The sequence below is a fragment of the Bubalus kerabau genome, chromosome X, assembly GCF_029407905.1.
Source record: "Bubalus kerabau isolate K-KA32 ecotype Philippines breed swamp buffalo chromosome X, PCC_UOA_SB_1v2, whole genome shotgun sequence".
Taxonomy (NCBI): domain Eukaryota; kingdom Metazoa; phylum Chordata; class Mammalia; order Artiodactyla; family Bovidae; genus Bubalus; species Bubalus kerabau.
The window spans coordinates 47,906,467-47,919,226 of NC_073647.1; the positions used below are offsets into that span (position 1 = coordinate 47,906,467).

At 54.7% G+C, this 12,760-nt stretch overlaps 1 pseudogene; it reads left to right on the forward strand.

The window, feature by feature from the left end:
• The first annotated feature begins 11,139 nt into the window (after positions 1 to 11,139).
• Positions 11,140 to 12,472, forward strand: LOC129639993 (protein EOLA1-like; annotated as a pseudogene).
• The last annotated feature ends 288 nt before the right edge of the window (positions 12,473 to 12,760 follow it).

Here is a 12,760-nt window from a genome sequence, read left to right on the forward strand (position 1 = left end):
CAAAAAACTAATTGGAAAATTCATAAACATTCCCAAATGTACTCTCAAAGAAAGATCCACAGGGAACAAGGTATGAAGGGAAAAAGATGACCCGAGTCCTGACGTGTGCCCATGGGAGAGGACTCAGAATATAAGGGAGATTACACGGTTAAAGATATGCCCTGGGTGTGAGTGGTTCGAGCCATATATGGGACACACAAGTCCTGGGTCTGACACAGGGAAGAGAAACAGCCTTAGATGGTTGCAGGGCTATGTGGACTAACAGGAGTTCTGTGGGAAGAAGGACTCCCCCATCCAGGAGCATGTGCTCAGGGGCTTGCTCCCAAGCCACATTGAAGAGGACAGATTGAGAACACATTTGTGGATGCCTGTTTTCCCATCAACTGCCCACCCTTACACATGCCCTGCTAGTCCGTATGGCCGATCTGCACTGGAGCAGGTGCTGCCATGACCAGGCAGACAGCTGGAATGTGGGAAACAGAGGTGCATCTGGCCCAGGGCAGCATGAGGGTTGAAGAGCCGGGGTCATGCTCACGGAGGGCACTTACTTAGGCAGCGTATCAGGAGAAGTCCTGGTCTCTGATGGAGGCCAGAGTGTCACAGCAGATGACCCAGTATGTGTCCAGAGCACATGAGGGCATCACCTGCTCAATAGCACCCCTCTTCAACAGGGCAGGAAGAGCAGAAGCTGTGTGAAGTGATCAGCCTTGAGGGACCAAGAGGTCTCAGACCAGAAGGTATGTTTAAGCAGGGCAGGAGACGCTACTGATGGTGATGGCACGTTGGAGGTAGCCTGGATCTCTGCAAGAAGCCAGCCTGGAGATTTGCTCCTTTTGTTATTTTTCTAACCAGAACACACTCCTCTTGGTCCTCTGTGGCAAGGGTTGCAGTGTTGGGAGAGGGGAGCGTACATATTTGAGGGAACTCAGCCAGATCTGGCCTGATATTCAGGGCTTCTGCTCCAGAAACTTGGCATCCCACCCTGCCCCCAATAGGACAGTGAAAGACACTGAGGAAAAGGAAGTCTTTGCCTCACATCTGGCTTCAGACCTGGTACCACTGAACTCCCAGGCATAGGTGCTGGCACACCCTAAGGAAAGATGTGACTTGTGGTCCATCAAATCCAGTCCCACCCAACCCCCACCCCTAGCTGACTATGGTACAGACTGTACAGTGATGCTCCCTGACAAGATCACCCCTTCAAGACCATAATAGATAATTCATGCACCTAAATTCAGAGTGGCAGAGAAAATGAGAAGACAGAAGGACTGGTCTCCACTGAAAGACTGAGAGGAAGTCAGTTCAGTTTGTCAGTCGTGTCTGATTCCTTGCGACACCAGAGCATAGAAGAACTAAAGAGCCTCTTGATGAAAGTGAAAGAGGAGAGTGAAAAAGTTGGCTTAAAGCTCAACATTCGGAAAACAAAGATCATGGCATCTGGTCCCATAATTTCATGGCAAATAGATGGAGAAACAGTGACAGTGGCAGGATTTACTTTTGGGAGCTCCAAAATCACTGCAGATGGTGACTGCAGCCATGAAACAAAAAGATGCTTACTCCTTGGAAGGAAATTTATGACCAACCTGGACAGCATATTTAAAAGCAGAGACATTACTTTGCCAACAGTGATCTGTCTAGTTAAGGGTATGATTTTTCTAGTAGTCATGTACGGATGTGAGAGTTGGACTATAAAGAAAGCTGAGTGCTGAAGAATGGATGCTTTTGAACTGTGGTGTTGGAGAAGACTCTTGAGAGTCCCTTGAAGTGCAAGGAGATTCAACCAGTCCATCCTAAAGGAAATCAGTCCTGAATATTCATTGGAAGGACTGATGTTGAAGCTGAAACTACAAAACTTTGGCCACCCGATGAGAAGAGCTGACTCATTTGGAAAGACCCTGATGCTAGGAAAGATTGAAGGAGGAAGGAGAAGGGGACAACAGAGGATGAGATGGTTGGATGGCATCACCGACTCAATGGACGAGTTTGAATAAACTCTGGCCGTTGGTGATGGACAGAAACATGCTGCTGTTAACCCTCTTCAGCTAAAACATCATTTCCACAAAAAGTTTCTGAAATCTGGTGCCTGTTGAGGGGCCCCCATGAGAAGATGTGTGGTTTCCTGTGTCCCCCACTGTCATGGATGCTGTAGTCCCCCAACAAGCATCTGTGCCATCAGGCTGTTTTAGGACTGCAGCCTTCTCTAAAGGGTCATGGAGGCCCCCTCCAGTGGGAACAAGAGGATCCAGTCACCCCAGACAGAGGGTCCCATAGAATACAACTTCATGCCTACTGGGACTCCTGAGGACCCTGGGCCAGCTTGTCAAATTAACCCCCTCACCTGGCATCCTCAGTGATGTTCAAGCTGGTTTCAGAAAAGAGAGAGAAACCAGAGACCAATTTGCCAACATCCGCTGGATCATCAAAAAAGCAAGAGAGTTCCAGAAAAAAACATCTACTTCTTCTTTATTGACTATGCCAAAGCTTTTGACTGTGTGGATCACAATAAACTATGGAAAATTCTGAAAGAGATGGGAATACCAGACTACCTGACCTGCCTCTTGAGAAACCTGTATGCAGGTCAGGAAGCAACAGTTAGAACTGGACATGGAACAACAGACTGGTTCCAAATAGGAAAAGCATATGTCAAGGCTGCATATTGTCACCCTGCTTATTTAACTTATATACAGAGTGCATCATGAGAAACACTGAGCTGGAAGAAGCACAAGCTGGAATCAATATTGCTGGGAGAAATATCAATAACCTCAGATATGCAGATGACACCAACCTTATGGCAGAAAGTGAAGAAGAACTAAAGAGCCTCTTGATGAAAGTGAAAGAGGAGAGTGGAAAAGCTCAACATTCAGAAAACTAAGATCATGGCATCCAGTCCTATCACTTCATGGCAAATAGATGGGCAAACAGTGAAAACAGTGGCTGACTTTATTTTTGGGGACTCCAAAATCACTGCAGATGGTGACTGCAGCCATGAAATTAAAAAACACTTACTCGCTGGAAGAAAAGTTATGACAAACCTAGACAGCATATTAAAAAGCACTCAGCCCTGGGCTCAAGGCCACAGCCCAGCTGCTAGAACTTGTGCTGGGCTGGAAGGGGGAGAGGAATTCCCTGGCAAGTGAGAAGATTCAGGTGTTTGGAATGTGGTGGGGGCAGAATAGAGGGGAGTGACTTCTTTGCTTTGCTGTCTCTAGGGTGATGACCAACCTAGGATGAAGAACAGTGAGGACCAATGTTGGGGCGGGCAGAGTCTTCCCAGTAGCTGACAAAGCTTTAGGCAGTGGACAAACATCAGCCCAGGATTCAACAGGTGTGGCTGAACCTCAAAGACACTGAACGTTCCACCAAGGCAGGATTGACCCACTGGCATTGGATGTCCTCTCGGGAAAACATGCATCACTGACATGAAGGCCAGAGAGACTGGGAGGCAGGCCCCAGAAGACTGGGACATCCAAGACGTCTCTGAACTTCTGAGCCTGCAACAGCAGCCCACCTCTCCCACCCCATAAAGAGCTGGTGCCCCCACCCTCAAGGGAGCAAACTGGACCAGAGGCCTCCCTCACAGGTGCCCTCCATCCCAGGAAGCAGGGGAGCTGGCTGCCCTGATCTGTGGCAGGACACACGGTACTGCCATGATGAGAACCAAGGAAGCATGGGAAGAGCTGGTCACCTACTGTCCGGCCGCCAAGCAGAATGAAGTCACTGTCCAACACAGGTCAGGCTTACCAGGCCTGGTGATGGAGGAGATGGACGACACACCCCTCCATCCATCCCTGCTGCCCAGGGACTACAGCAGAGGTCGTGGGGTTGCACTGAGCTGCCAGGAGCCAGGGACCATGATGAGGGCTGCCACCTCCCAGGAGGCAGGAGCCAGAGAGGAGGGAAGGTGGTCCACACAACGCAGCCTCCCAGAGCTTTGATAGGTCGGCAACCAACCAAGGTACAGTCCAAAATGACACTGAGGCCAAAGGCAGCCACCCCAGTAAACAGGTCAAGATCCCTCACCCAGGTTGGGCCCCTGAGCCAGTTCTCAGGTCTGCAACTGAGGAACAGGGATGGGGAAGGTCCCTGGGAGAAGGACGCTGCAGCACCACAGCAAACAGACATGGGAACAACCCTAGCCCCTCCCAAAGGGACCTCGGGCACTGAGATGGTGAACCCACACAGGCAGGTGGGACCACCAGAGGAGTGGAGGTTGCCAGACACAGGGTCAACTTGACACCAACTTGAGAGACATAGTCAACTCTGACTCTGTGGCCCCTTCGGGACGACCCCCTGGGCTGGGATTTCTGGACACAGGGGCTCAATGGTCAAGGGACACAGGGCCAGTCCCCAGGATTCATCAGTCGGTCTTGAGCTGCGAGGGCCTGGAGGCCTGGAATGCAATATCCCCCAAAGCCAGGTCCAGGGCTTAGTGAGACATCTGTTGAGGACTCCTTCAGAACCTGGGGGAACGTGTGATGTAAGGAAAAGATGGTAAGGCTGAACGGAAACCCTGCATGAACTCCAGTGAGTAAAAGAGAAATGCGCAGAAAAAGAGAGGGGATACACGCCCCGCTCATGAACTGAAGAACTTGCTCACCTCTGGGGGCAACTCATGGGCATCCTCTGCTCCTGACCCCTCACACCCACTCTGTGCTTGGCCAAGTCACCATGGTGGGCACACTAGTACTCAAAGGATAGCTGGACAGGTCTCCCACCCAGAGCACGAGTATTCCCTCACTGATGTCCTCTCACCGTGGGTATGGGATGACAATGCACACTCCAGTCCGCCCTCCCTGTTCCTTGTCCTTGCAAACTAAACAGCTGGATCCATTCTGTGAGACGCAGCCTGGTGTCTGGAAGTCCCCTCCAGTGCTGGTGGGCATGGCACCTGGGTCATGGCCATCCTGCCCAGATGGAGGACAGTGAAGAGCACATAGACCCCAGAGCTTGGGAGTGATGGACACATGCAAACCAGCATCTCCCACTTCCGTGTCAAACGTGATGTAAAGGCCTGTGATGTGAATGAGAGCAGGGCAGCAACAGAGGCTCACAGAAGCTTCCCAGGTCCCCCTGAGTGGTGCCCCATCCTCTAGGCAATCAGTACCCTGAGCAGCAGCAGCAGCAGAGTGGCCATCCGTGTCCACAGGTCATATGTGTGCCATGTCCTCTCAAAGAACTGCAGCAGAACTGAGATGAAACCAGAAACTCGTCCGGTTCTCAGGCTGGCCCCTCCATCTGGGCTGTATGCAAAGAGGTGTGGTCAATGGGAGCTGCCCTGGGGACAGAGGGGAAGTAGGTCTGGTTGACCTCCTGGAGCTACACAGCTGCCCCTGGGTTTGTCCCGCGTGTGGGATTCCAAGGCCCAGAACCAAAGCTAGGCAGGGACCAAGGAACTGACATGGAGGTGAAGGAGCCCTCTCTCATGGGCAGAGTGCTGGACACCAGGGCAGCATCTCCTTGAGGACTGCTTGCCCCAGGTGCCAAGCCTGGGGGTGGATGGCAACCCCCAGTGGAAGGACCTGACAGACACATGCTGACCTGCGGGGCACTTACAGCTCCGAGACACCAGGCGAATACTGAGTTCATTGCTAGCCTGAAAACAGAAGAGAACGAATCTGCAATACAAACACCAGGGCGGGATGAGTGCCCAGACCCCAAAAGAAGTGCCCACTACTCAGCACAGAAAGGACACACAGCTCAGTGGAGATATGGGCAACAGGCATTTCAGAGAGGAAACCACATTGGCCAAGGAGGACATGAGGGAAACCAAGAATCTGTGTCAAGCCCTTCCAGGTCAGCGCTGTCTGCAAACGCACAACAGGAGCAAAGTAGAACCCTCACCAAGCCTCAGAGACCCAGGTGGGGTGGGAGGCAGCACCCCCTGTGGATCGGTCTACACATCTGGGCACATGAGGAGAACTGGTGCCAGCAGCAGGGATGGGACAGGTGTGGAGAAATGCCACGGAACAGGGCCTCACAGCTGCCTCCATCAGCAGCCACACATCATAGGTGTCCAGTTCACTTGGCAAGGTCGAGTTCATAACCAGGATGCAGAAAGAAAAGCAGCAGCCTACCTACCATTCACAGGATCCTCCCTCATGATCTGAGACCACTACCAGGAGGTTCTGGGGTGTATGGAGGTTGCAAATAACCACTCTTGGGGCAAGGATTGGGGCACCAGCATGAGGGAATTGGGTGTGGTATTCGCTCGGGTCCCTGCAGCACTGAGGCCTCAAATCCAGGAGGCAGCCTCTGCCCCTCAATTCATAGCCGGGAGAGTTCTGCAAGGAGAGAGCATGCTAGAAGGGAAAGTACTGCTTGGAATAACATTCCCAGGGCAGCAGTTGCATGGGTGCCTGGCTAATGGGAACCAGTGAGACATCCACCCTGCCTTCCTGGGACTTGGTGACCCTTGGCAATCCAGACTTGTGCACAGCAGCCACAGTCTGGATGGAAGAACAGGGCAAAGGCTTCAACAGGAAGATGCAGGGTGCCCCAGAACTACCAGATGAAAGCACGTGACACTCGGGCAGATGGAAAAGGGATGTTACAGCTGTGCTTGGAAGGAGGACAGTAGGTTGTCAGGACAAGAGGAGCCAGCGGTCCAGGGGCAGGAACTGCACGATCTGAAGTGTGGGGTCCCAGATGTACTCTGCACAGAGCCCAGGGCCAGCACAGCCATCCAGAGTGCTGGGAAATGAGGAAGGAGACCTGGGACCACAGGAAGCCCCCCAGGGCACCATGGATGGGTTGGGGCTTGGGCTCAGCTGTACTTCCCATCCAGGGTTGAGGACAGATGTGTGTGTGGTGTGACACACATTGACAGAATCGATAGTGGAAGAGGAGAGACAAGAGGGGTCCAAGCTGGTGGGGGCAGCCTAGGCTGACAGCACTGGCCCCAGGCCATGAGGCCTGAGCTCAACTAGTAGCAGTGGGGACAGGAAGAGGAGCATTTACTGTGATCAGGCACTTGGGAGGCAGGGACACAGCCAGGGCAGCGGTCAGGAGTAGAATCAGGTGGTTGCCCTGGGTGGGCTGAGCCCCCAGACAAGAGGTAGAGTTCAGGAAACAGTTTTGAAGCCAAAGCTGCCTTTCTCTGAGACATCGCAGGTCCCAGGGGCAGCAGGTAACACAGGGAGGATTTTCTTCTGCATCTGCAAAAAAACAGATAGACTGTTGCTCAGCACTGGGCCAACAGTCCCAGGGTGGCTTGGAGGGGAGACAGCCTGGGTTTTCAGCCCAGAGATGGGGAACTTTACCCAGAGGTCGTGCCTCTCTCTGCTTCCCTGGCTCCTGGGGTCCACTCTGAAGCTCAGATGCAGTCACTGAAGACACTGGGTCACGGTCACTTTGACTCTTGCCGATTCTCACGTACTGGACACCTATGGCAAGGACTCAAAAGGGCACAGTGTGGCCTCTGCCATGAAGCTGGACAGGCCCACTCTCCGTGGGTTTCCTGGGCCCACAGCTCCATCCTTGTCAGCCACGCCCTGCCTCTGGTGGCTCCACCCCACCCAGAGCCATGCCCAAACCCCGCCCCAGCCCCAGCCTAGCCCCTTTCTGTCCCAGTCCCGCCCTGCCCCAGCCCTGAGTTGAGTCCTTCTCCAGAATCTCCACCTCAGCTCCGTCTTTCCCACACTCTTCCTCCCACACTGCTCCTCCCACCTCCTCCCCCTCTCTTCCACCAGGCCGCTCACTTCCTGGTCCTCCTCTGGGTCCTGCTTCAGGCTGCTGGTCTCGAGGCTCCTCCCTGCCTGACCTTCCAGGTGCCTCAGAGCCTGACGGATCTTAGTTTGTCTCCTAGCGGACAGGGCCGGTGAGGGAATGCACCTTTGTTCGTACTTGTGTATCTTTGTAACTGCGTGCCTATGTGAGTAATGGCAGCCATACACACCGGAAATGACAGGTGTCAGTGTTTGTGGGCACGATGCGACTGAAGCCAGCCAGTGCTGTCAGCTGTCTCGGTCCTAGTGGCAGACCACTGTCCTGCCTGGTGGCCGCAGCCCAACCATCCCAAAGTGCCCACGACTCGCTCTGCTTGCAGGAAGGCGGGACCTGCCTTGTGCGTAGATGGTACCTCTAGGCAGGGGTTTCCAGGCTCTGGGACCAGGAGCACCTGCCAGGAGGCCAAGCTGGACCTTCTGGCCCCCTCCACAGCCACAGTACCCCCCCCACCACTGCTTTCTTTCCACATGTGCATCCCAGCAATGCCCTGGGACACATGGGAAGATGCCCCAGAACTGCCATCCAACCTCTTACCCCGCCCCTGGACTATGACCTAACACTAGCCCCACCCTCCCGCTGGAAGTTGCCCCCCCCTTCCCGACCCTGCAGGGCTCAGCTGCTTGTCCACAGTTCCCCTCCTGGTGGGGCCCAACCAGGAGTCCATGGAGGGCGGCCCACTGACTGTTGCGGATCCCGGATCCTTCCAGAGTGGCAGTGTGAGGGGAGGATTCATTTTCTCTTGTTCTTTGCGGGGTCTCCTGGGCTGTAAATCACAATCACTCCTGGGGTATGGGTTTATGTGCTGCAGACTGAGACATCGTGGGGTCCCTGTCCCAGCCCGGTGAGGACAGGCCAGCTGCTGTGATGAGCAGAACCCACCCTGAGGGAACCTGCACGTGTGTTTCTCATGAGTTGGGCCCTCCTGGCATCCCATTGTCTGAGGCCCCCGGTGAGGAGAAGACGGTGGTGGCTTGTTGTCCAAGATTGCTGCATTGTCACTGGTGACTTTCTCCCTGTTCCTCTGGTCCTCGTGCAGGTGAAGATGCCCAGTCAAGCAAACAGAAGAGTGTTTTCTCCTCTGGCCACCAAGCAGGCACCTTCTGCTTCCAGCCGTAGGAGTGCTTGCAGCCACTTCTTGCTCAGGGATTCCACCCACACAGGTGAGATTCAGAGGCTCTCAGGAGGAAGGGGTTGTGTTTGCTGAGATACTGAAAGGCACAAACTGGACAAGCATGGAATCCAGTAACATACCCTAGTAGAAGACATAGCAATGGCAAAGTCCCAAGGGCCAGCCTTGTAACCAAGCCAGACCCAATGAACAGTGTAACCCTTTGTCACCCAGCACATGGGCAAACATTCAACCGAATGATGATGCTCGGGACCAGGCAGTGCATGAGGACATGACCCCCTTGCCTGTGGTTGGTGGAGTGGAAACAGGGGAAGCCTTTGTGGAAGGCCGTTTGCTGGCATGTGTTAGCACCTCGGGTGTGTGCCATGTGCACTGGGCCGCTTCCTGCATGGTTCTTCAGTGAGTGTGTGGTCACATGGAGTGGCTATATTGGCAGAATGAGTTTTCCCTTCCCTTCCATCAGGAGGGAAGCATCAGTAAATTGTGGGACCCCCGACAATGGGAGGTGTAAACAGACACCGTGTAAGGGTGAAAACAGACACATGAATTTTGCAGACGTGGAGGACTGTGCTCGTGGTGCCGGGAGTGGAGAAGCCATCCCCCACTCCCCCCTTACCCCTGTGGAGAGATGTCCCGACAGACCTGACCCTCTGGCTTCATTTGTCAGCAGTCACATCAGGATTGCACCGGGTGGCTCATACTAGGAACCGTGTTGGTTCAGGAGGCTCGGCAGCCGAGGTCGAGATGTCAGCTGACGTTGGCTCTCATGAGGGCTGTGGAGTCTGTCCTATGTCTCCCCCCTCACTTCCAGGGCATTGCTGGCCTTGGTGGGTGTGTCTAGGCTTGGAGAGCTCCGCCTTCCTCCTCACCCCAGTTTCCCCGTGTTCCTGTCTGTCTCTAAATATGCCCTTTGTATGGGGACAGCCATCCTGTTAGAGGAGGGTCCATCCTAATGAGCTCACTTGACCCCCATCAGCTCTGTGAAGACCTTTCCTTTGTCGGTAAGGTCACACTGAGGTGCGATGTGAGTCCTCACACCCTGCAAAGGGTCTGAGGTAGGAACACACTGGAATGTTCCAAGGATGGAAGGATGGCCTTCATGGCTACCGGAGGTGAATCCAGGGGCGAGGAGAGCAGGCCAGTAGGGTAGTAGCCAGATCATGTGGGACCTTGTGGGCCTGTGAGAACTGTGGCTCTGCTGTGCCAAATGAAGGAAAGGCCCAAAAGGCCCTGGGTTGGGTGCCCCTGGGACCTTGTTCCTGTCCTCATAGCCATGTGGAAATGGAGGCCCCTTGCGAGGTGCTGAGACCCTGCAGAGGTTCAGGCTCATCGCTCTGCTCCTCTGCCTCCAGCTCCCTCCAGTGAACGGGGACCCCCATCCAGGTACACGGAAAGAAGTGCGAATGGAGATGTGTGTGTTCAGGTCCCCTGCAGTCTATGCCTCAGTGCCACCTCAGCCATTGAATGAGGTGATGGTAACCTAGTGTATTATTTGAGGTCTGAATTCTGTGATACCTGAATGGTGCCATCCCAGGCCCTGGTAATGACATGGAGTGCACCCATCCCATTAGTTTCTGTTCTCCTTGGTTCTTTCTCGAGGCTCTGGGCAGGGGCCGGGGCATCTGCTGCCAGTGGAGGCAGTGGTATGGGAAGGGCTAGGAGGAAGGTGGCTCCTAAAGGCATGGGGAAGACACCTGGCAGGGCCATCTGAGGTCCAGGGTGCCCCAGGGCCGAGTCCAGATTGGTTAGCATGGATATGCCCTTAGCATCCCTGTGCTAAGATGGGGGATCTGCAGAGCATGGGCAGTGATGGGGTTGTGGAGCTGAAGGGTGGGGTGGTGGCAGGGAGTGGGGGAAGCCAAGCCCAGGACAATGCCTGTCTGTGCTGGGAGAGGACCAGAGCCCTCTGGGCTGTGAAACCAGGGGGCTTGCCCTCCCTCTTCAGTGCTGGCAGGGTTTCAGGGCTCTCTGTCTTGGAACTCATCTTGTGCCTCTGTCCCACTGTCCCACCATCCTTGCTGACCTCCCCACAGACTGCATGTAATGGATGGGTCCTTTGGGTCACCACCCCCCTATCAGTGGACTGTGTGGAGACAAATGGAATGAGCCAGCTTTCTCTGACCCCTGCGTTCTGTGTCAGCAGATTTGGAGGATGCTCGGGCTCGTGGGGCTGAGGTCCAGCCCAGGGCTGTGAGCTTGCAGGCCACTGAATCACACTCCTGACCTTTGTGGTTTTGTGTTTCCGCAGCCACATGAGGCCCTGGCAGCCCTAGGAGCCCTGGGAGATGAAGTTCGGCCATCTGTTCTTCCGACAGCCTTATGTGGGTTTCGTTTTAAATGGTGTCAAGAACCTGGTGATGCCATGGTGGCCCGTGCTACATGGTCACCGGCACTGTACCCTGGCCATTCACATGGTGTACGAGGACTGGAAAGACTCGGGCTAGAGGGAGCTGCTGGAGCGGAGGCTCAGAATGAGCCCCACCCAGATCCAGGCCTTGCTGGGGAAAAGTTCGGCCATGGAGTGACTGTGGGAAAGTGACACCCTGTCCCCTGCTGCCCACATGGGCCCTGGCACTGCCCTGGATCTCAGCTGGGTAGTACTTGTTTGTTTTCTGTTGAACTAGTTGGTGGGGTTGGGCGTGGGGGCTGAGGTTTCTTCAGAGGGACAGCAAGGGTCCATGGGCTGGGAACTGGTGGCACAAGGTGCCTGATCACCACTCTGGGCCTCAGTTCCCGTTTGTGCTTGAGACAGTGGCGCATCCAGGACTGCACATGGCACTTGTCTGTGTGTATGTGTGTGTCCCCACATGTGTGTCTGTGTGCCTGGCAGAGACCATGAGAAGCAGTAAAGCACCCAGCCTGGGTTCCATCCCCACATCGCCTGAAGCTGGGCCTGAGCAAGTCCCCTGACTCCCCAGGGGTGAGGCCCCACAGCAACACCTGTCTGCTGGTAAATCCCTTGGGGACCTGATGTCTGCTGGCCCCCGCTGGGGACCTCATGCTCTGTCCCTGAGGCCTGCAGTGGGCAGACTGAAAGCTGCCCGTGTCCTGGTGGGTTCCTGGAGCACCAGGCCTCTCCCTTTCATTTCACTCCCTCCCTCGCTTGGCCTCGCCCCGAGTTCCCTTTGCCGAGGTGAGCCCTCAGCCAGAGGACCCAGTTCACCTCAGGTTCCCTCTATGATACAGTCTTAGTCTCAAGAAGGTGCAACTTGAATGACCTTGTTCTCATTCTGTGTCCTGTCTTTGCACGCAGGTCTTGTGGTCATTGGGGGCACTTTGCTGTGCCTAGAAAACCTAGGTCCCAACCAGGTGCAGGAGCTGGAGAATCAAGCCCTGCTACCCAACCTGCGACAGAAGTATATGACTGCGCTGGCCAACTCCCGCTGGCTGCTGCAGCCCGTCCCTGGGAGAAGCAGGAAGGACATCTTCCAGGTGGACATCACCCAGCACCTGATCCCCTTTGGGCAGGAGGCCTGTCCAGACTGGGCTTTCGAGAGGAAAGTGACCAAGAGACCAGCACATGGTAATACCATGCAGTCAGTACCACGCTCTGGACTTGCCCATCTGGTTGTGTCTGAATTGGCCCTGCACTGCAGTGCCCAGTTGGTGCGGGGCTAGGGGCAGGGACTCCCCTTGCGTGATGCTGCTCTGGACTCAGCGAGAAACTCCAGGGCTCTGAGCTCTACGAATTGATGGTGTTGCCATTCATTTTGGCCCTTCAGAGTCTGGGTGGTTGAGAGAAATGTGTTGCTAGGAAACTGGTTAGTGTTTTTCCCTCTCTGTTCTGGTCCAAATTCTTAATGTTGGAACAGTGTCCAGGGGGTGATGGGGGAAGGCCGGGGGCGGGGCTGAGCATAAGCAGGCAGAGAGGCCTGCAGGCCCAGAAACAGGCCGTGGTTTGTCCTT